The 24,916-nt window shown below is 49.8% G+C and overlaps 1 protein-coding gene across 6 annotated transcripts in view; it reads right to left on the bottom strand.

Annotated features, from left to right (window-relative positions):
• ARNT2 (aryl hydrocarbon receptor nuclear translocator 2) overlaps window positions 1-24,916 on the bottom strand; it is a 203,047-nt gene that overhangs the window by 155,466 nt on the left and 22,665 nt on the right. The window contains exon 1 of one of the 6 annotated variants that reach the window (XM_054450822.2): window positions 19,221-19,241. The exons of 3 other annotated variants lie outside the window; for them this stretch is intronic. The gene's annotated coding sequence lies outside the window, so the exon portion shown is untranslated. Of the gene's footprint in view, window positions 1-5,320; window positions 5,464-6,966; window positions 7,058-19,220; window positions 19,242-24,916 lie in introns of those variants that run through there. 2 more of the 6 variants (XM_054450820.2, XM_054450821.2) reach the window with 2 other exon arrangements.

The following is a 24,916-nucleotide window of genomic DNA, read 5'->3' as shown; positions in this document are numbered from 1 at the left end:
TGATGATGTGCTCCAGGGTTTCTGAATTTCACTCACAAAGAGAACTGAACACTGCACTGTATAGGGAGGAAATCACACTTCGGATACCTCCAGGGTGGCTGTGCAGCCACCACCATACCATGCAGCTGTGGGTATTCATGAGGAGAGCCTTTCTAGAGGAGAGCTCAGCAGTCTGTGTCAACAGACATTAGAATATTCATGCACATGTACACCCCTGACACACAGCAAACACACTCCCCGCTGTCCTGGACCTAACACAGACATAGCTTCTCCCTCGCTGTGATGGGAGATGAGAGGAAGGGTGTGTGTGTGTGTGTGTGTGTGTGTGTGTTAAATGCACAGAAAAAAGACTGGAAGGCAGAGAGAAATACACTAATATGTTAAACTTGGCTATTTCTGTTGTGAGAATTATAGGTGGGTTTTATTTTATCCTAAAAGCTCTTCTTGTTTTTTTGAATATTCTAGTTTTTTCCCAATGCATGTGTTAATTTAATGTTAATTTAACGATATGTCAATTGAGTGATTACAAATAGAATAATACTTTTTAAAGGGTTTCATGTGGAAGACACAGGACAAAGTATATATAACTGGTGAGAACTGGAAGCAATGAATGAATGAGACAGAGACAGAGGAAGGGGAAGCCCTTTTTAAATAGTAAGTGTCCAATAATGGGACGGATTGGCTTAAGAACAATGATAAAATTTTACCTAAACTAAGATTTATGTTGGGTACTAACTGTGTTCCCGGCACTCTGCCATCTTCTTTGCACAAGCTTTACATCCACCCTATAAAGTAAATGGAAATTCATCCCATCTTACCGATTAGGAAACTCGGCAGGGACCGGTCAGCCCTGTACCCTGTAACACGGCTAGTGAAGGGCAGAGCAGGCTCTTATGTGTTTGGCCACCCACTGTGGGGTCCCTGTCCCTTGTGGTGCCCAGGCGGAGGCCAGGTGGCTGGGCAGATCCTTCCCCAGGGTGGCAGAGACGCGCTAAGGCCACGATTCTCCATCACAGGCCCAGATGAAAGTTGTATGGCACGTAGGACATGTTCATGCTTTGGGGTCACTCCATCTAGCCATGGGGTCCGTGCGCAAGCTATTGAACCTCACTAAGCTTCAGTCTCCCGCACTATAAAATCAAGAAAATACTTACATCACATGGTTATTGTGAGTATTAAGGAAAGCCAATTATTTATCACGTCTAGTAGAAGAAATGTTCCTTCTCCTCTGTTACTTTCCCCTAGAACAGAACGTCTTTTCCAAGCAGACATTATACGTGTATGTACGTGTGATCTTTATATAACCCTTGAGCAAATTACTTAGCCTCTCTATGCCTTGGTTTTCCATCTGCAAAATGGAGATAGCAACGCACCTCCTGGAGTTATGAGGATTAAAGAAGCTAATCGTTGTAAAGCACTTAGAATGATGCCTGGCACAGCGTAAGCACATGTAAGTGTTCAATAAAAATACACACACACAGATGCTAACACCACTTAGAGTCATTTTGCTATGGTAAGGACTCGAGTCACTTCGATAATGTTGCTTTTCTGGTTCTAACTCACAGGAGTGCAAGAGAGGTCAGAGGGGCAGAGGGGGCAGAAGGCCCTCTGGACTCCTCAGCACCCCACTCATAACACGATCCCCCGCGTGAGGCTGTGGCCAGAGACAGAAGGAGGAGCTGCAAACCCCGGGAGACTGAGATGAGGCGCTCCACCTGTTCCGACCTCCAGCGGTCCCTCTACCCAGAATCCTGTCTCTACATCAGCTGTCAGGCCCACCCGGATCTTAGGAGGGAGTGCAGACCCCGCTCGGGTCTCCCTGTGTGTGTGGAGCTGAGTCCTGAGCTGGGAGCCTGCACCCAGTCCATGCTGCATCGGTCTCCTTCATCCTGTCTCCCACCCACCTCCTCTCAGGGCTTCACACACCAACACACACGTCACACACCACTCACACACACACATCATCACATCAACACACATGCATACCACTCACACACACCACACACCCCCACACACGTCACTCACATCAACACACATACACAACACTCACACACACCACACACATCCCCACCGCTCTCATCAACACACATACACACCTGCACACACCCCACACATTCCACACACACCACTCACATCAACACACATACACACCTGCACACATCACACACACTCCACACACACACCACTCTCATCAACACACATATACAGCAGCTGCACACACCACACACACATCACTCACATCAACACATACAGAACACTCACACCCAACCTACACACCTCACACACATCCTACACACCTCACACACATCACTCACATCAACACACATACACAACACACACCCCATCACTCTCAACACACACACACGACACCTACACACACCCCACACATTCCACACACATCTCTCACATCAACACATACACAACACTCACACACCACCTACACACCCCACACACATCACTCACATCAACACACATACACAACACACACACAACACACACACCCCATCACTCTCATCAACACACATACACGACACCTGCACACACCCCACACATTCCACACACACCACTCACATCAACACACATACACACCTGCACACATCACACACACCACTCTCATCAACACACATACACAGCACCTGCACACACCCCACACACATCACTCACATCAACACACATACACAACATTCACACACAACCCACACACCCCACACACATCACATCAACACACATACACAACACCTGCACACACCCCACACACTCCACACACACCACTCACATCAACACACATACACAACACTCATACACACCACACACCCCTACACCACTCTCAACACACATACACAACACCTGCACACACCCCACACACTCCACACACACCACTCACATCAACACACATACACACCACTCACACCACACACCCCACCACTCTCAACACATATACACAACACCTGCACACACCCCATATCAACACACATACACATCACTCATACACACCCCACCCCTCCACACCACTCTCAACACACATACACAACACTCACACACCCCACACACCCCGCATACACCACTCACATCAACACATATACACACCACTGACACACACCACACACACTCCATACACACCACTCACATCAACATACACAACACTCACGTCACACACACCCACACACACCATTCACATCAACACACATACACACCCTCACACACATGCCACACGCACATCAGTCACATTGACACACATGCACACTATTTACACACACACGACACACACCATTCACACACACCAACACATCACACACCACTCACACACCCCACACTCCCCCACCATTCACAGCAACATACATACACACCATTCGCATTCACACCAACACACCACACACACCACTCACGTCACTCAACACATACACACCATTCGCATTCACACCAACACACCACACACCACTCACGTCACTCAACACATACACACCATTCACACACACACCACACATATACCACTCACAACACACATACACACCATTCACATACACACACCATTTGGACACACCACACACACACCACTCACATCAACACATACACAGCACTCACACACACAACACACACACCACTCACACCACTCACATCAATGCACTTACACATACACCACACACACACACCACTCACACACATCACACATCATTCGTAAACACAACACACATTGCTCATACATCACTCATATACACACACCCCCACACACCACACACAACACAAACCACACATGCACACACCATTCACATCAATAAACACACCATGCATACACCACACACATGCACCACTCACAGAAATCTCACCACACAAACCACTCAAACCAACATACACACCACACACACACCACAAACATACATCACACTACTCATACACATACCACAGACACCTCTCTCACACCACACACACACACACCACACACACACAAACCACACACACCGCCCACCCCGGACCTGACAGGGAACAGCTTCCTCCTCGCTGATGGTAAGAGCTTCGCCTTAGTGGGGAAGTGTGCCCTGCATTTGTCACAGCCCTGGGACCCCACAGCCCTATGCACCCTTCGGAAGGAAACCCAGGGATCCTGGACAAGTCATCCATCCCCTCTTGTTTCCAGTTCGCCACGGGTAGCCCAAGCAGCGCCTGGCAAGGAACTCATCTGAAATGGGTGTGAAGAACAGGACCCTCACCTCGATTTCCCCATGCAGCTGAGGGTTTGCCACATTTAGAAAAGACAGGCATCTGGTACAGCATAGAAACATGAACGCATTCTGTAACACACATCAAAATTCAAATCAATCTGAAAAGCCAAGGCCGAATTTTCCATTACACAAGGAAAAGTAATCCGCTTCCCTTCATGAAGCAAAACCACCAAAGAGCTGCTTCCCTTTGCCGGTTCCTCGCCTCCCATGCTTCCTTCAACCTTCTCTAGTCAGACTCATCTGCCACCCCACTAGAGAGCTGCCATCATCACAAGGCCACTCTTGTGAAGGCCTTCTGCCTTCACAACAGTGGCTCTTCTGCCCCTGCAGAAGGTCTTCTGCCCTTCTATGGGGATGTGGCCCCCTGCTCTGTCTCAAGCATTTTCGCCTGGTTTTCCAGGCCCACGTCCTTCACCTCCTGCCTCAGGCCCCTCTTCCTAGGCCTCCTCTGCCTGTTCTTCCTCCTCTTCCAGACCTCAGGGCATCTTGCGCAGCCTCCTATCCTATGTGTCCTCCTAGGTGATCTCACCCAGGCGCCTGGCAGCAGCACTGCCTCCGCTGCTGCTTCTCCAATCCAATAGCAAGCCCTGCTGCTATCTCCGAGAGGTCTCTCCATCTTCTGGGCTCTGCTGCTGGCCTGCCTCAGGACGCCCCTGACCTTCCTGCATCCACTCTTGTCCTTCCCACTCATTCCGCACTCAGAAGCCACATCAGACAAGGCCAGCCCTTGCCTCTGTCTTCTAACACATTTTCTTTCCTCTTAGCCCAAGCCTGGAGTTCCCTGCCATGATCAACTTGTTCCTGTGTGATCAGGCCACTGCCCACCTCTCCAGCCTACCTCTCTGGTAGGCTGCCACGGTGCCTTATCTCCAGCCACGCTGCCTTATCAGTTTCTTGAACACACTATGTTCCGTTCTGACCCCAGGACCTTTGCATATGCTATGTCCTCTGGCAAGAAAGCTCTCCTCCCTCTCTTCACCTTATTAATTCCTTACAGTCGTTTAGATTTTGCTCAAATATCACTCCTCAAGGAGGCCTGTCTCTGAACAACCCCTCCCCTAGCCAGTCCAGGTCTGGTCCCTGGGGATTCATTCTTACTGTACCTGGACTTCTCCTGGGAATGAATGAAGGTCACAGCAGTCCAGGTGAGAGATGGCAAGGCCTGAATGATAGAGCCGCAAGGAGGGCACGCCAGAGGAAAGAGATGATGTCACTGCCTCAAAATAGTGTCTCGGCGTCAGATCCCAAAAAGGGAAAATTCTAAAAAACCTTGGTCACCTGATCCTCCTACACTTTATGGGGCAAAAAAATTCTAGAGACAGATGAAAAATATGATTGGGCCAGTTGCATATTTACAACTACCATGCCACACATGCTCAATACAGGACTTTCGCAGCAAAGTAGAGGTACAAGTGCTCATGCGTGCCTCGGTTCATTGAATCAGGGGGGCACACATTCAGTAGCAGCCTACTTCTAGTTCCGGCTTCATCACTATTTTCCTCTGTGTCTCCTCAACTAAGACATGGAGTTCATCAGGACATTATTTCCTTTTACAGAGGTTGCTGTGAGGAAGTGGTCTCTGTTTCAATTATAAGCAGCATTTGCAAAGCTCTTCTTTTAAGCCAGGGGCTGTGCTAGAAGCTGAATGATGGTCAGAGATGAAAGGACCCAATCCTGCCTCTGACAAGTTCAGTCTTGAGTGTGATGGAGGCACAGAGCCCAGTAATTTCACACTGAGAAATGCATGCTGTGAGGGATGCTGGATACCATGTGTTGGGGACGGCTGGGAAGATCTGACAAGGCTTCCTGGAGGACACCATCCCTATGCTAACCTGGCAATGGACTGCAAAAAAATGCTCTGGGAGGAACGAAGCGCGATAGGAAAGACACCCTTTCCTAAAAGCGTTCCTTTGACCGCTCCAGAATTCCTGAGCAGATTAATTTAGCCCCCTCTGAGGGGTATGCTTTCTTGTTCATTTCCAGTCCCTGGAGATTTCTGGTCTTTTATCCCAACTGCAATTCCCTACAGATCGAGATTTATTCCCCCACTCAAATGCAACGCTCTTGTCTAGATCTCTGCTCAGGATCCCTGATCATAACCGATGGCAAATGCACAAATAGACAGAAATATCTGTATTCGCAGCAGTCTGACTCCAGATGCAAATATCCCCTCAGGAAATTGTTTCCCATTACACACAGAGGGGAAATGACTGTCTGCTCTTAGACAAAGTTGGAATGAGGTTTGGAGCTCATTTAAAAATCAGTACAAGCTAAAGATTTTGTAAGGTTCACCATAACACAGAAAACATATCTGGCTTATAATGCAGCATCTAGCTACAGACTATTTCACATTTCAGATGCAGACATACTGTGTAGAATTCCTATAATACAGTGTAGGCAGCGAAAACCTGGAAAAAAATGTGGAACTTGAGAGCATTACAGATGAAAGGAACAGGAGGAAATGGAAAAAAAGACATCTTGCTCTCCCCACATTTCATGTGAATCCAAGTAAGAAAAATATCCCCTGATCTTTACATTGGGAAAAAATTAATTACATGCAAACTTTCACAACATGACAACACACAATATTTTAATGGCCACTCAAATAAATGAAAAACCAAAAGGCTCTTTCCATGGGTGGGAGCGGGGTGAGGGCAGGCAACTAACCAAAGAAAAACACTCTTCTCAATATTCATCTCTCTTATAACAATTCTCTTCATAGAAAGCACATCAAATATCACAGCCCTACCTTTTCAGAGGGATTAAACAAAGATCTTTCTTCCTTGTGACCAACACCTTCTTAGGAGAATCTGTTATCCGTGTAGAAGAAATGTCAGAAACCTCTGGGAGGAAATGTAGCTGCATTTGTATTCTGCTCAGAAAATGTCATCACAGATCTGTTTACCTTAACTGTGGACCATGATTCAGCCGTGACAACTGTCTTGCATACTGATCAATTTATTTGCAGCAAAATTTCTAGCATTAACTGCTTAGGTTCTGAAAAATCGGTTACTTGGATTTCCTGTGAAACCATAACAAATGCACATTTGAAAAATCTAGATTCTTATCCAAACATTTTAGTGAGAGATAATAAAGGATTTTTCTTGAAGTGCAAGCAAGGGAGGGTCCCTTTTACTTCTGGAATGAAGACAGGGCACATGATTCCCAAAGGACCTCCATGGGGTAGCATTTTTATAGCACAATGTACAGAAAATCATTAGACTGAGAATCAGAGAACTCTGACTGCAGATCCATGCTCGGCTTTAATCAGCTGTGAGATCCTCTGTAAGACATTCTTTTCTGATCAGCAGGCTGGGCCAGGGTCTCTGCAATAGAGAAGAGGATGGCCACTGGACCTGGGAAAGCAAGAAGAAGCCAGGTCCTGTCTCCTCTGGCTGGTGCTTCCTGGATGCTGAGCCCTGGATGCCTGCCTGAGCCCCTTCTAGTAGGCAGGCAGGTTTTGGCATTAGGGAATTGAAACCAGTCCCAAGGCAGCCCGGGGAGATGCCCTCCCACCTCAGCTAACAGTGCTGGCTCAGGTAGAGCTCTGGCTCTCCTCTGGAACAGGGGCACTGCACTACAGCACACTATGGTGTCACTCCCCATGTTCCCACTAGTGTCCGAACCCACTAACTCCAGCTTCCTTCTCCACCCTGTGGGCTGAAGTCCTGTAATCTCTGTGCTGAAATTTGTATAAGGAGTAAAAATAAAACAGACCCAGCAAGAAGATGGGTAACCAGTAATTCCAATGGAAGAAAAGTGGAGAGGCTGCTGTCAAGGATATGATTCTGGAGCAAGACAACAAGGATGAGTGACCCATTCAACCTGCCCCACTCTGTGCGAGACGACCCCACAGGTCTAACTGCAACGAGACATCCACCCACGACTTGTCTCATGCTTGAGTCAAACCTAGAAGTCGCAGACCATCAGAAGAAAGTGTGTGTCATGAATCACACAGAAGCCAGCCCAGAACATCTAGGTTGGAAGGACTGGTGTCCGTCAGTGGACTGAATGTCCCTAATGAGGTCTTAGAAGGAGTCTCAGCCAAAACCTAGACTCTGGTCTACCAGGACCTGAGTCTAGGGAATCAGGAGCCCCATGCAGTCAGACAGACCCTGAAGGAGAAAGTGCAAGGCATGGGTTGCTGGTGGAAGAGTACACAGGAGGGCTCAACGCTCTGATTCTCCACATTCAAAAATACCAGAAAGAACCATGGGATGGTGAAGGGTTCACTGAGGAGGACCTGCTAGTGAGACACAACTTGTCGGCCTGGAGAGTCCTTGAGGCAGAAGGAGGGATAAAACTGTCTTCAGATACCTGAGGGACCTTCCTGTATAAAAGAGAAGAGGCCAGTTCTCAATGACTGCAGAGACCTCTTCACAGTGGCTGAGGATATGAAAGGTAGGGGAAAAAAATGAATGACCAAGATGCATGTTGACTGTCCAAAGGCAGTTGGAAGTTGAACAGAAACCAAACGAACTAACAAGTCTGACATAAAGAGAAAAGCTCATAAATTATGGAATACTCCCAGATAAAAATTACTCAGCCTTTAAATATCATGATTTCAAAGATAATGTTATAGGAAAATTCTAAGAGTAAGTTAATGGAGCAGGATACAAAATCATATACACAAACATATTTATCAGGGATCCACCAAAGTTCAGCTTCAGCTACACTATTTGCCCAAAACCTATTATTTGGCCATGGCTTCTAAATGAATGCCTTGGCCTTTGAAAGGACAAACAGTCTAATACCTATTGCAAGATCATTTCTGGCATCCCTGAACTTGTGCATGATCAATGACCTTACGATACTCAGGTCACCACCATCTCTACGTCTACAGCATAACAACATCAATACTACAAATAAGCCATGCCACATGAACTTATTGCTCAAGTCCGCATATCAAATGTAAATCTGCATTCTAGATGTACTCAGATTAAAAAGCTCCCTGTATGTATGATGTATTTTGAACTCTCCCAGTCAGATGGTGTATAAATATAAATATTATTGCAAGAATGAAATGTGCAATAATCTTTGACCATATGGTAAAAGCTATTAATTTTATATGCAAAATTTGTGTGCAAATCAATTATCAAGAACTTTAACAAATAGTTACATTTAATAGGAAGTGAGGAAATAATACAAATATTAAGAGACAACACTTTGGGAGGCCGAGATGGGCGGATCACGAGGTCAGGAGTTCGAGACCAGTCTGGCCAACACAGTGAAACCCCATATCTACTAAAAATACAAAAAATTAGCTAGACGTGGTGGCGTGTGCCTATAATCCTAGCTACTTGGGAGGCTGAGGCAGGAGAATCGTGAGAACCCAGGAGGTGGAGGTCGTAGTGGGCCGAGATTGCACCACTGCACTGCAGCCCATGTGACAGTGCCAGACTCCGTCCCCCCCCCAAAAAAAGAGGCAAAACATTTGCTTGCTACTTTTACAAAGACTGTCATATTCTTTCTGAGCCAAGTTATGTACAGAACCATAAATACTACTATAAAACAGAATAAAAGAGATTATTAGTGTATATTATAAATTATGTCTTTGTGGAATTGTTTGGTATGCTGGCCTTCACAACAATAAACAATCTTTAGGATTTTAAATTTTTCTACCTGTTTCTGTTTAGACCATGCATCTTTCAAGAAAAAGTCTTATTTGGAATCCTTCATATCTTTATAAGGACAAATTAATTGCCAAGTTTATCAACTGTGCCACCTCAAAAATTCACAAGGGAAAAAACCTCCCATATCACACCATAACATCTGTAGTAAATAATCACCAATGCAGACATAATTAACAAAACCAATGTAGTTCATTCCTCCACCAAACTCAGTTGCAAACAAATGTCTATATTTAGTATCATAAATTGCAGCATGGTATGCACAGGAGTATCTAGCAGCGGGCAAGGTCTAGATACAATTGTTTCTGACTTAGAGTTTAACTTTACAATGTGAGGAATCCTAATAAATAAAAATAACATAAGAACAATACCTATTTTTGTTAGAATGTCATATTTTCATTCAATGATTCAGCATCAGCCTCAATCAGAGCCAAACGTAGATGCTCAGCCATTCAGCATTAAGGAAAACTGAATTAACTCAACGCACCTCTAATATGTGTAGATCCAGACAGAGAAAGAGACTCTGTGTGTGTGTGTGTGTATGTGTAGGTAAATACATTTAAAAAAGGAACAAAGCTAATAATTGACTGGTAAGACTATATAGGATTTTTACTGCCCACTTATTTTCTATTATCTCTGTGTTTTAAAAACTTAGAATATAATACTCTTATGATCAGGAAGCAATGCAAGTGATGTAATCGAAGGTAAGTGAAATGCTTGGCTCCGTGGGCAGGCTGCGTAGGAACTGGGAACACAGAGCTGAGGGAGGGGAACAGAAGCCGGCAGCTGTGAAATGGTGTAGCCACCTCCAGCTAAGCAAACTTCCCTACAGGGATGGGACAGAGGTGATGAAAGGGGGAAAAGGCAGAATTCGAGAATGAAATAGCTACTGAATTTCAAAGAGGTGGCAGGCCCTGAGCAGGCTCGTAAATCCGCACGGCAACACTGTGAAAGAAGCATCATGATCACCATGTCCTGGGTGTGATCATATTCAGGGTTTTCTGATTAGTACAGTAGTAAATGTGCACAGTAAACAATCTGAAATACTCAGGAAAGAATAAAAACTGGGGAGATGAGGCCACAAAAGAGGAGAGGAGACAAAAATGGGATAAGAGAGATGGAGAGGGTGAGACTCTGGCAAAGAAAATATTAAAAGATGAGTTATTCAAGGTGGGGGAGACACCACCACCAGCTCTGAAGTTGGGGCAAGAGGTGACAGTGGCCTGACTAGCATGCAGTTCCTCCTGTGGCTCCCTTCACAATCTCGAGACTCACTGATGCTGGAGCAATGAGGAGTGAAGGCCCACTTCTCTCCACAAAGGGTAGACTGAGGTTATTCCATGCACAGTATAAGGCCCTGAATATACAGAAAGGAAAGATGGAGCCCATTGAGAAGGGAGAAGAAGGACCAGCAAACAGCCAGGGACAAGCTGTGTGAAAAGTGACACAGCAGGTAAATCCAGAGAGCTCTGGGAACCAGAGGTGCCAAACAGCACAAACCAGGAGAGACAATCAGTGGGACGGATGTGGAAGGCTCTGGAGGAGGCAATAAGTTGGTGGATTCTAAACATTGTTTAACCAGGAAGTAACAGACAAGGTGAGTCAAGCTTGAGTCCTGCCCGCTGGGCTCACAGACACCCTGGCCTTCTCAATTATGCAAAAGCCACACCTTTGAAGGAGAGTGGGACAAATACTAAACCAGATAGCATGCAGAGACGTTAAAATCCCAGGCACAAATGAAGACTGTCCACATAACCAGGGACATGTGCCCCTTCTCTACGTGTACTGATTGTTGTCCAGACACAATGAGAGCAGCTACCATCCTTCCTGGTGCCAGGACCCACACAGGTCATGAAGCAAACACAGCCCCCACCAGGATACCAGATGGTTAATCATCTGGAGGATGTGGGTGTCCTGGGAGTGTCACTCCTAATTTAGACAGTGGACAGCAACATGCACTTCCTGTACATTTAACTCAAACCCTTTGGAGGTGGCACCATGATGGGGACATCTGTATGGATGTAGTGAAGGAACACAATACAGTTACAATCCTTCACTTGCTGTGTGTTTCTGTTTCCCCAGGTAGGAGGAACTCCCCGAGGTCAGGAAGCAGTGTCTATTCATTTGTCGTATGGAATCACCACACCCTTCAGTGATGGCCATGCTTTCCTTGTCGCCTTGTTTGAGATTGAGTGGGCCCCACAGAATGGCGTTCCCAGAAGCCTTGGTGACTGCTCAGATCCCAGCTGCTTTACCTGCCAGCATCCTGAAACTCAGTAAGATCAGAGTCCAGACCTCGTAAGATGTTGAGACTTCACCTACTGCTGCCCCACCCAGGCTGATGAAGCATCAATCCAAGATGAAGGGGCCCATCCCTGAGTCTGTAGGTAAAGGTGGTGGGGGAAAGCTGAATAAGGAGAGGAGCTGCGCAGGGAGGGGGAAGGATGAAGGAGGGGATAACTTGGGCTGTAGGAAGTGGAGGCTTCCGGTGCAGTTAGCTGAAGACAATGTGCTCACAATTGCACATGTGCATGGCATCGTAGCTGGGATGCACTAGCCATTCAACACATTTTTTTCCTTTTTTCGCCCATACCTCCTAAAATTCCTTTTACCATCAACACGTATTTTTGACATGGATGAATAAATGAGTCAATGAATGGATAAATTTTGCTCTGAGTGCTGCCCTAGGAGGCACATACAAGGTTCTCAATTATTCAGGTGCAAAATCAGTGCCAAGTGATCCACGGCCGTTTCAAAGCTGTCTCTGAAGCCCACACATCTCCCGCTTCTAAGCCGGTAATGGCCTTGGACAGCATATCCTTAGTACTGCCTGCTCCTGTGGACAGAGGGAGGGAGGGAACCTGGCCTCTGAGCCAGAGGAATGCGAGAGGGCTGTGGGGTCAGCAATGTGCATGGGAGGGGGGCAGCTGTTTGGACTGGGAGGCAAATGGTTCTATGGGAAGGGGTGGGAAAGGGAGGACCAGGGCCCAGGATGAAAGGAAGCCAGTTCAAAGGCCCGGGCAGCCTCCGCTCAGCAGCAACAGACCTTGCTGCTTCTGAAGCAGGGACGGACCCAATAACGGCTCTTCTCAGGAGGAAGTTACTATGCCCGCAATCCTGGAGGCTCAGAGCTCTTCAAAAGTGAGAACCAAAACTTAAAGGGAAGGGTACTCTGTACCGCCAGCCTCCATCACTCCAAGAGGGAAAGAGAACCTCGGGCAGAGCTGGCACCTATGGAGGAGGCGATGGGGTGTCCTGGCTGAGTAAAGGATGAGGGCAGGCAGAGGGCAGGAGGTGTGTGGCCAGGTGGCCTGATGGCAGTGCTGGTTGTTGGCTGTATCTGCAGACACTAAGGGACTGGGGAGCTCCCTGGAAACTGGGCTTCAGTGAGCGTGGAGAGTAGTACAGGCGACAACCGGCAGGAGGGGAGAGTGACCCCAGACGTCCCAGTGGTTTACCCGCAGGTGAGGATCCAGGTGCTGCCTCTCAGGAGCAGGAGTTGGAAAACATAAAAGAAGGTGGCCTCAAACAGCCCCCATGTTGTATCCATCTCCCACCCACCCTGCGCCCAGGACCTCAGAAAGATTCAGGAAAAACTTCCATGAAAGTACCACTTCTTACCTATCTTAACCCGAGCTCGTGGCTTTATCCTTATTTCAATCTATTATCCTGCTCCTGGACATCCCCTCTCCTTTTCCTTCTCTCTTCCACTCCCTGTTACCTGCCTCTCCTCTGCTCCCCACTCCCTCTCCCGGTCTACCTGTCCCCTCTCTTCCTCCACTCACTTGCCGATTTTCTCTTGATGTCTCACTCCATCGCTTGCTCTCTGTCCCCACTCCTTTGACCCCTCTGGGCATCTCTGAGTCCTACTAACGCTCTGCCTCCCCAACAAAAAGCACACAGGAGCTCACACTCACACCTTCACACAAATGCTTTCTTTCCTAGGTCTCTCTTCTCTGGCTTTGTCACTCTGGACTTTGCTTCTGCCTTCAAGTTTCTAGGTGTAGCCACATGCTACTGTTTGACTCTACGTGAAGATTAATGGCAATGAAGCAAACGTCCATAAGAAAATCCATGGCCACTGCTCTCCAGCTTGGGTGAAAGAGAAAGACCCCTCTCCCTCTCCCTCTCCCTCTCCCTCTCCCTCTCCCTCTCCCTCTCCCTCTCCCTCTCCCTCTCCCTCTCCCTCTCCCTCTCCCTCTCCCTCTCCCTCTCCCTCTCCCTCTCCCTCTCCCTCTCCCTCTCCCTCTCCCTCTCCCTCTCCCTCTCCCTCTCCCTCTCCCTCTCCCTCTCCCTCTCCCTCTCCCTCTCCCTCTCCCTCTCCCTCTCCCTCTCCCTCTCCCTCTCCCTCTCCCTCTCCCTCTCCCTCTCCCTCTCCCTCTCCCTCTCCCCTCTTTTTTCGGTCTCCCTCTCCTTCTTTTTTCGGTCTCCCTCTGTTGCCGAAGCTGGACTGTACTGCCGGGATCTCGGCTTGCTGCAACCTCCCTGCCTCGGGCTCCTGTGACTCTCCTGCCTTGGCCTGCCGAGTGCCTGGGATTGCAGGCGCGCGCCACCACACCTGAATGGTTTTTGTATTTTTGGTGGAGACGGGGTTTCGCCGTGTTGACCGGGCTGGTCTCCAGCTCCTGGCCTCGAGTGATCTGCCTGCCGCGGCCTCCCGAGGTGCTGGGACTGCAGACGGAGTCTCGCTAACTCAATGCTCAATGGTGCTCAGGCTGGAGTGCAGTGGTGTGATCTCGGCTCTCTGCAACCTCCACCTACCAGCCTCCTGCCTTGGCCTCTTAAAGTGCTAAGATTACAGCCTCTGCCCCACCGCCACCCCGTCTAGGAAGTGAGGAGCGTCTCTGCCTGGCCGCCCATCGTCTGGGATGTGAGGAGCCCCTCTGCCCGGCCGCCCTATCTGGGAAGTGAGGAGCGCCTCTGCCTGGCCGCCCATCATCTGGGATGTGAGGAGCGCCTCTGCCCGGCTGCCACCCCGTCTGGGAGGAAGTGAGGAGCGCCTCTGCCCGGCTGCCCCGTCTGGGAGATGAGGAGCACCTCTGCCCGGCCGCCCCGTATGGGAGGAAGTGAGGAACGCCTCTGCCCTGTTGCCCTATCTGGGAAGTGAGGAGCGCCTCTGCCTGGCCGCCACCCCGTCTGGGAAGTGAGGAGCGCCTCTGCCCGGCTGCCACCCCATATGGGAAGTGAGGAGCGCCTCTGCCCAGCCGCCCCTTCTGGGAGGTGAGGAGCGCCTCTGCCCAGCCGCCCCGTCTGGGAGGTGAGGAGTGCCTCTGCCCGGCCGCCCCGTCTGGGAGGTGAGGAGCGCCTCTGCCTGGCCGCCACCCCGTCTGGGAGGAAGTGAGGAGCACCTCTGCCCAGCTGCCCCATCTGGGAAGTGAGGAGCGCCTCTGCCCGGCTGCCACCCCCTATGGGAAGTGAGGAGCGCCTCTGCCCGGCCGCCCACTCTGGGAAGTGAGGAGCGCCTCTGCCCGGCCGCCCACTCTGGGAAGTGAGGAGCGCCTCTGCCCGGCCGCCCACTCTGGGAGGTGAGGAGTGCCTCTGCCCGGCCGCCCCGTCTGGGAGGTGAGGAGCGCCTCTGCCTGGCCGCCACCCCGTCTGGGAGGAAGTGAGGAGCGCCTCTGCCTGGCCGCCACCCCGTCTGGGAGGAAGTGAGGAGCACCTCTGCCCAGCTGCCCCATCTGGGAAGTGAGGAGCGCCTCTGCCCGGCTGCCACCCCCTATGGGAAGTGAGGAGCGCCTCTGCCCGGCCGCCCACTCTGGGAAGTGAGGAGCGCCTCTGCCCGGCCGCCCACTCTGGGAGGTGAGGAGTGCCTCTGCCCGGCCGCCCCGTCTGGGAGGTGAGGAGCGCCTCTGCCTGGCCGCCACCCCGTCTGGGAGGAAGTGAGGAGCACCTCTGCCCGGCCGCCCACTCTGGGAGGTGAGGAGCGCCTCTGCCTGGCCACTCCGTCTGGGAAGGGAGGAGCGCCTCTGCCCGGCCACCCCGTCTGGGAGGTGAGGAGCGCCTCTGCCCGGCTGCCACCCCGTCTGGGAGGAAGTGAGGAGCACCTCTGCCCGGCTGCCACATCTGGGAAGTGAGGAGCGCCTCTGCCCGGCCGCCACCCCATATGGGAAGTGAGGAGCGCCTCTGCCTGACCACTCCGTCTGGGAGGTGAGGAGCGCCTCTGCCCGGCCGCCCCGTCTGGGAGGTGAGGAGTGCCTCTGCCCGGCCGTCACCCCGTCTGGGAGGAAGTGAGGAGCACCTCTGCCCGGCTGCCCCGTCTGGGAGATGAGGAGCACCTCTGCCCGGCCGCCCCGTCTGGGAGATGAGGAGCACCTCTGCCCGGCCGCCCCGTCTGGGAGGTGAGGAGTGCCTCTGCCCGGCTGCCACCCCGTCTGGGAGGAAGTGAGGAGCACCTCTGCCCGGCCGCCCCCTCTGGGAAGTGAGGAGCGCCTCTGCCTGGCCGCCACCCCGTCTGGGAGGAAGTGAGGAGCGCCTCTGCCTGGCTGCCCCATCTGGGAAGGGAGGAGCACCTCTGCCCGGCCGCCACACCGTCTGGGAAGTGAGGAGCGCCTCTGCCTGGCTGCCCCATCTGGGAAGGGAGGAGCACCTCTGCCCAGCCGCCACACCGTCTGGGAAGTGAGGAGCGCCTCTGCCTGGTCGCCCCGTCTAGGAGGTGAGGAGCGCCTCTGCCCGGCCGCCCAGTCTGGGAAGTGAGGAGCGCCTCTGCCCGGCCGCCCTGTCTGGGAGGTGAGGAGCGCCTCTGCCTGGCCGCCACCCCATCTGGGAGGAAGTGAGCGTCTCTGCCCGGCCGCCCCGTCTGGGAAGTGAGGAGTGCCTCTGCCCGGCCGCCCCCTCTGGGAAGTGAGGAGCGCCTCTGCTCGGCCGCCCCCTCTGGGAAGTGAGGAGCGCCTCTGCTCGGCCGCCCCGTCGGGGAAGTGAGGAGCGCCTCTGCCCGGCCGCCCCGTCTGGGAGGTGAGGAGCGCCTCTGCCCGGCTGCCACCCGGTCTGGGAGGAACTGAGGAGCGCCTCTGCCCGGGCGGCCCGGTCTGGGAAGCGAGGAGCGCCTCTGCCCGGGCGGCCCCGTCGGGGAAGTGAGGAGCGCCTCTGCCCGGCCGCCCCGTCTGGGAGGAGAGGAGCGCCTCTGCCCGGGCGGCCCCGTCTGGGAAGCGAGGGGCGCCTCTGCCCAGCCGCCCTGTCTGGGAGGTGAGGAGCGCCTCTGCCCGGCTGCCCTGTCTGGGAGGTGTACCCAACAGCTCCGAAGAGACAGCGACCATCGGGAGCGGGCCATGAGGACGATGGCGGTTTTGTTGAAGAGAAGGGGAGGAAGTATGGGGAAAGGAAGGAGAGATCAGATTGTTGCTGTGTCTGTGTAGAAAGGGGTGGGCATAGGAGACTCCATTTTGTTCTGACTAGGAGAAATTCTTCTGCCTTGGGATGCTGTTGATCTATGGCCTTTTCCCCAGCCCCCTGCTCTCTGAAACATGTGCTGTGTCAACTCAGGGTTAAATGGATTAAGGGTGGTGCAAGATGTGCTTTGTTAAACAGATGCTTGAAGGCAGCATGCTCTTTAAGAGTCATCACCACTCCCTAATCTCAAGTACTCAGGGGCACAAACACTGCAGAAGGCCGCAGGGTCCTCTGCCTAGGAAAACCAGAGACCTTTGTTCATGTGTTTATCTCCTGACCTTCTCTCCACTATTATCCTATGACCCTGCCATATCCCCCTCTCCGAGAAACACCCAAGAATGATCAATAAATACTTCAGAAATTAAAAAAAAAAAAAAAAAAGAAAATCCATGCAGCAAAGGCAATTCTGTTATTCTCAAGTCCATAGATGCCCAGTGTGACATTGTGAACTGGAGAAAAAGGAGCACTTCCTGTTCAGGAAATCTTGTAAAATCATAAATGTTGGGACTCAGTCAACAATACCCCAAAATGAAGGCCTCAGAAGAAAAATTTATTTCTCTGATCTTCTCTTGCCCTCCTGTCTCTTAGTGCCATTCTCCCCTGAGGCTAGACACAGACACTAGAATCCCTCTGCCCCAGGACAGGGCATGGAAGCCAGAAGCCTTTTTCCCCAAAGCCAGCCGTAAAACTTAAAGATATCACTCTAACTTTCCCTCTGCCTTTCTGTGTGAAAACTGGCCATAAAGAAACTATCTGCCCTACCTTGTTTGACTGCAGGTCATAAGACCCTCATTCCAGAGAGGGTCCTGCCTCATACTCAGAAGGAAGGAAGGCACGTTCAGCAAGACCAAGAAGAATCTAAACAGACAGGCCTTGCTGAGTTTCCTCACTCAGCCTGTTGACATTGGATCATGCCCTTTTTGTCTAATCCTATATCTACACAGCTGTCCATACTTTGTTGAACCTAAGCATAAAAATGGTCAGTTTCCTCTGTATCTTTGGGTCATTCTGAAGGTTCTCATGTACACATTAATAAAATTTATACCCATTTTCTCCAATTAACCGGCCTTTTGTGAGTTGATTTTTCAGCAAACCTCCAGAAAATGAAGAGGCTTTCCCTTTGCCCCTCCAATAACAAAATGGTATCTCATTCTTTAAATATAATTATTTCTATAAAATGCCTTCTCTAGGCTGGGTGTGGTGGCTCACACCTGTAATTCCAGCACTTTGGGAGGCTGAGGCGGGGGGGTGGTGGGTGGATCACTTGAGCCCAGCAGTTCAAGACCAGTCTGGACAACATGGCGAAACCTCGTCTCTACTAAAAATACAAAAATTAGCCGGGCACGGTGGTGCACACCTGTAGACCCATCTACTCGAGAGGCTGAGGCAGGAGAATCACTTGAACCTGGGAGGCAGAGGTTGCAGTGAGCCAAGATTGCACCACTACCCTCCAGCCTGGACAACAGAGCAAGATTCGGTCTCAAAAAATAAAATAAAATAAAATAAATAAAATAAAGTGCCTTTTCTAAAAAGGAAAAAAAATGTGGGCATACCCGCTGTTTACACAACAAATTGATTAAGGAACTCACATATCCTTCCACAGATCTAAAATCCCCTTTAAGAGGTTTTATGAAACAAAGTAGTTTCCTTGTTGAATATATTCCTTGATGAATATATTCATCCATCATTCACCAAAAAAACATTTTGTGTTAAATTTTAAACTGCGAATTACTCTACAAATATAAAATATATGCAAAACAGTAAAAATGTTTACACACAAGGCATTAAAATCTGTTTTCTTTTCAAAGCAGTTAAGGTGTTATTTTTATGCTATTTGGTACTATAAACCGAATGGGATGCTCCTCGATGTCTTAATTTATGCTTGGGACTCCAATACTTGAAGACAGGGGAGCATGAGCTTCTGGAGAAGAAAAAGGCTGTGGGATTTCCTAGCACAGGAGGCTGAGCTGTGATGGTGAGACCATACCTTCTGGTTATAGAGGAGGACAAGCTCTCTGTTCATGGGAACATCGTTGTGTTTCTCAGAGGCCTCAGCCCAAGCGGAAGATCCATCTCCACCTGCACCACCTAAGCCACAGGTTGGCAAACTTTTTCTGGGAAGGATCAGAAAGTAAATATTTCAGGCTTTGAAGGCCATAAGGTCTCTGTGGCAACTACTCAATGCTGCAGTTATGGTACAAAAGCAACCGTAGACACAGTCTATAAATGAGTGGGTGTGGTTGTGTTTCAATGCATGAGCACTGAGATTTGAGTTTCAAATAATTTCCACATGTCATGGAATATTCTTTTGGTGTTTTTTTCCATCCATTTAAAAATGTTAAAATTATTCTCAGCTCATGACCCATACAAAAACAGGAGGCAGGGCAGATGCGGCCCATTGGCCATAATTTGCCAACCTCTGATCTAAGCATCAGGTCCCAGAAAATTTAAGAAGAGGTGAGAAATCTTCTACCTCTAATTCAGCTGACCTGATGGGCAAGACACTGCCCTTCCCCCTGTGCCCCAGAGATGCAGGTGAAGGGCTGGTGCGGGTGCACTATTTCATCAAAGTCCACACCCTCCAGGGAGCAGCAGTTGAATGGGAAACAGATGCTGCATTTTTACCTATTGACAGTAGACCCTTAATCTTTGCAGCTGAGCTTTCAGGAGACAGCAGCATCAATTCTCCGTGGAGAAAAACTTTCACAAGGATCATGGTCAGTTCCATTGGGCCATTTAGGCTGACATACCTGAGCTTGCCCTGGAGGAAAAGGAGGAGCGGCCCTGGGCAGCGACCCCAGAATGGCCGGTTGCTTCAGAGAGCTACTTCAGCCGAGAGCTACTTCAGCTGCTCAGCCCCCTGCTGGGTGCTCCCCACCAGGAGGTCCTGAGAGAGGGCTTCAGCCACCAGGGAGTCTTTGAGGAAGCACTGGAGGAACAAAGCCCGCCCTCAGCACCAAAAGGGAGAGAGCTGGTAGGTCAGTGTCCCCTAATGAGGATCACATGCAAAGAAGTGGAGAAACCTGCAGAAGCTGCTGGATAAGTGGGGACAACAACCGGTAGCCTGGAAAAACAGCCAGACAGGAGGCAGAGACAGGGGCCTGCCCAGGAGGTCCAAGGGAAGAACAGACAATCATGAGAGGAAGGTGGGCCTATCTGTAAGGACCCCTATTCAGACTATCTCCTGGCCCACTCCCCTACTACGGCCCATCCAGAAATGGCTTCGGGACTTGGAGACAGGACAGGCTCAAAGGGAGCCAGGGAGCCCTCTGTGTGCCCTCTTCAGGACCCTGAAGGGAAGCCTCATTGTTACCGGGAAAGGAGCAAAAGGGATTTCAGAGGGAAGTGGTTGGCAGGAGCAAGGTCAGGAAAGGACCTGTGCTGTGGAATGGGAGGGGGTGGATCTGATCTGGCCATAACCTGGGCATGGCAAGAACGATGATTACAAATGCTCTATATCCCACTGCCACGGTCCCAGTGATACTCCTGCACAGAAGAGCACCAGGCCCTCGAGAAGAACATGCAGAGAGGATAGAGGGGGCGTGCTGTTCACAAGGCCCAAGGCTGCGGCCTCCCCAAGAAAATGTAAGGTTCAGGATTCTGGTTTTGTTGTTGTCTTTATTTTGAGGGAATGGGGTGGTGGTGGCAGGTGGCTTCAGGGGTACACGTAAGTGCCTGAGTGGTGTCCAATGCTTTGTGGGGGATCGTGACATTGGATTCCAGGAAGGATATAAATGAAGATGGGCAGACTGACAGCTGGTGGGAAAAAAACCCTGGGACAGAATCTGGGGAAGGAGAGTGCATGATTCATCACCATGTACATGCACCACCCAGAACAGGGCCCAGCACACAGCAGGTGCAGGGCAAGATCATAGGTTAGTCCACTAAGGGAAGATCAGTGCTGGATTTGCATATCTGTGCCCACTGCTGCCCTGGACAGGCTGCCCAACTGCTGTCAGGGTTCTGTGTATTGTTGGAGAGAGGATAGGAGATTGCGTTCCTTCATTCCCACATTTCCCAGTTCTGATTACTTCTCTGTCACTAAGGCAAAAAAGACCACTAGAGCAAAGAAAAACCCTGAGGTCACAACCAACACCCGCGAAGAATCAGGCGGATTCCAGCCCTTCAGACAGGAGAGTGAGAGTGCAAAGAAGCCAGCACAGAGGGACTGGGGCTATTTGCAGCTCCCGTTGAGACTGGACAGTCAGCATCTACAGTAGCTTTGGGTTCTGTTCCTTTGGGATGGTTCCTCCTAGCCCTGGGCTATCCCAACAGGGAACACATCCAAGGAGCTTCCAGGATAGGAGGAACTTTGACCTAGGAGCTTTGTTATGGCTTTGATCATCTGGTTTGATCTTATAAATGACACATAGATGATCTTCCTGTTTTCCCATAAGGTGAACCTAACTCTGGAGTCTGGAAGAAAAGTGGCCAGCCGGGTATGGACAACAGGTGAGAGTGGAGGCTGCTTGGACCTGGAAAGTGGGGAGACCACAGAGATCCCCAACTCAGGACCTCAGACACACAGCCACATGGCCTGTTGCATCCAGCACAGAGCGTGGCCCAGGAAAGCACAAGTTACAGCTGAGGTATCAAGTCAGAGGACCTAGGAAGCTCTGGGTGGCACCAGGAAGTGGGTGCTCATCCTCGGAAGAAGACCTAGAGTGACCTAGGGAAGCCTTCTGAGAGGACAGACAGATCCTGGTAACAGCTGGTGGGGCCTCAAGGACAGGCACTTTCATCCCCAGGCTTCCCTGCTGTTATTTCTGGGTGACGGTGATGTCCCGGGGATGTGACTACCAAAGGAGAGAAGAATGGGGAGAAGAATGAGGTACCTGGTGGGGGTGCCAGGGTCTCTGCCACTTCCCAGGATGGAAGGGCAGTCATGACATCTGGTGGTACAGAGCTTAGTTGGGCAGGGGCTCTGTCAGTGGGCGGGCTTTTTTCTCAAACTAACCAGTTCTCCACCTCTCTGGACACCAACTACATCTCCTACAATTTGATTCAGTTCTGACACTAACTACCTGGAGTTGGCATGGATCCCCACAGGTTACGGGCTCAATCCCACACAACTGCCCCACTTCAGATGCCAATCACACGTCCGGGCCTCCTACACTTCTCACCAACTGAACATAAATTGGGAGTTCCCACAACTCCCCTTCTCAGGTTCGATAATTTGCTATATCAGCTCCCAGAACCACTTACTATTACCAGTGTAGGATAAAAAATACAATGCAGGAACAGCCAAATGAAGATATGCACAGGGCAGGTGACTGCGGGGTGGGGTGGGTGGAGCCTCCATGCCCTCTCCAGGCGCCCCACCTTGTCAGCGCCTCCATGTGTTCACCAACCAGGAGGTTCCCTAAATCCCAACATTTAGGGGTTTTTATGTAGGTTCCACTATGAAGGCATGAGAGATTAAATCTTCGGCCACTAGCTTGATCACTAGCTCCTTTCCCCTTCTCAGAGGTCAGGGGGTGGGGCTGAAAGCTTCAACCCTCTAATCCTGCACAAAGCATGGCCCAGCCCGTTCTTGAAGCTGTCTAGGGGCCTCAGCCACAAGTCATCTCATTAATACACAAAAGACACTCTTATCACTCCAGAGATTCCAAGGATTTTAGGAGCTGTTTGCTAGGAAACAGGTGAAGACCAAATATATATTTCTTATTATCACAGTCGGGAACTTCAACTAAGCAGTATTAGGCCATACCATTCCTTTGTTCAGAAAAGCTGCATCAGTCGAGCTATTTCTTCTGCCTTTTATTTTAAAGGGTGACTTGGAATACAGTATTCTAATAAGAATCTCCCAATGACATATCTTGTATCAGATAGATCCTATATCTTTTCCAATCCACTTCCTGGCAGGAAACATGTGTCGAATGAACATTGAGGAGTCAGTTCATTACACATTGCAAAATTATATTTGTCGATTTCTAGATCCAGAGACCAGACGTGGATATGAGCAGATGACAGAATAAAAGTTGGGAGTTGTATATTAAAGGAGTAATGTTTGCTTTTAACCAACAGTGGTTCTCTGTTTCCTTCAGAATCCTCCTCATCTCCCCTCCAGAAGAGGACAGAAATCACTCCTTTTAAATTGAAAAAGTCTGCTTCAAAAAAATCCTGTGCCAGGGACTTGGAAGACCGGCTTAAAGTCTCAGTTCTACCAGTTCCTCCTCCCTTGTGATCTTGGCCCTCCTTCGGACGCAGTTTCTACATTTATCAACTGAGCACATTTCAGTGGACAGTGGTTTCAAGCAAATGAGATAATTCCTGCACAATTACTGTGTAAGGTTTGACACAACCCTGTGGATAAGAACACAGGCAGAAGAGCTGAGACCACATCCGGGTTCCTCACTTGCTAGTCCATGGAACTGGGTAACAGTCTGATTCCTCTCCATCTGTAAATTATGCACCACATATATCCATGCCTCATGAGATCATGTCCAAGACATCTTTGTAAGGTTAAAATTGCAATGGACATAAGAATATTGATTACACTGTTCAATAATTTCCCTAGAGCCCTTTGGGTCTGTGCATCGACGTGGTGAGGGTGAATGATTCCACAGTTCAGCCTCTTTCAGGACTGGAAGAAGGCACCTACATCTTGGCCCTCTGACCCACACGGAATCTTCCACTCAGTCATTCAGCAAGTACCATTTTTATTGTGCAAAGAGCAGTGGTGTTCAAGGCACTGCATTAAGCCCACAGATACCTGCAACAGACAAATAGAGATCTCCCCTCCACATTAGCAGGCCGAGCTGATGAGCAGGTGACCCTGACAGTGAACGCTGGAGAAGACAGTGGGAGAGACAGACCCTTCAGAGCTGGAGTCAGACAGGCCAAAGGAAACGAGGCCAGATACAGATGGTATTCCCTCTGATGACAGGTCCATGGACAAGAAAGAATTGTCACAGAGGCAGATTTTGAAGACTGGCAGAGAGTTATCCAAGAGCTGGGACTGTCTAAATGCAGAAAACATTGCTTTGTAAACTAAACAGTTGTATGTCCCTAGAAATATATCAAGCAAGGCCTAGGTAAGCAGCAGGGTATGGCTTTATCATAAGGATTCCCGCTGTGACTACGGGGTTAAAATAAATGACCCACACCTTTCAAGAGTGTGTGATTCTATCAACTTCAGCGACTTCTTGGCATATGTGTACCTAGAGATTTCACAGTTAACCTCACACCCTGTATTCTAAAACTGAACTTAATTTTTTTCTCCCCAAACCATTTGGCAACCTCACGTCCATGTTCTCCTTCAGCAGAACCTCCCTTCTTTTCAGTTTTGAGGTTCAAAACTCCCATTTTCCTTTCACTAAGGTTTTCTGGACAACTCTCTTGTATATTAGGTACCATACCAAGAATGGCCCTCATCCTCAAAATGGAGTAGTACAGTCCAATACAGGATTCATTTAAGCTGTGAATGAAGAAACAATCTTAAAATGCATCTCAACAGAGAGACAGACGGGAGACACAAAGCTCCTGTGCATAAGTCTCAGCAGAACAAACCCCACTCGCAGAGCCCCAGCCTCAGGGGTCAGGTCCTCCTGCTGATGCCCTTCTTGATGTTTGTCTTTTCTTACCCTTTTTGCCTGAATTTATGACCTTATTGCCCCAAACATGGGTCACTACAATATCATCCAAAAGAATTTTGTGCTGCTGGTAGGGACTGAATCGTGT

This window comes from Pongo pygmaeus, chromosome 16 (assembly GCF_028885625.2).
Source record: "Pongo pygmaeus isolate AG05252 chromosome 16, NHGRI_mPonPyg2-v2.0_pri, whole genome shotgun sequence".
In the NCBI taxonomy this organism is placed as follows: Eukaryota; Metazoa; Chordata; class Mammalia; order Primates; family Hominidae; genus Pongo; species Pongo pygmaeus.
The sequence above is the reverse complement of the archived record's forward strand: the minus strand, read 5'-3'. Positions and strand labels throughout refer to the sequence as shown.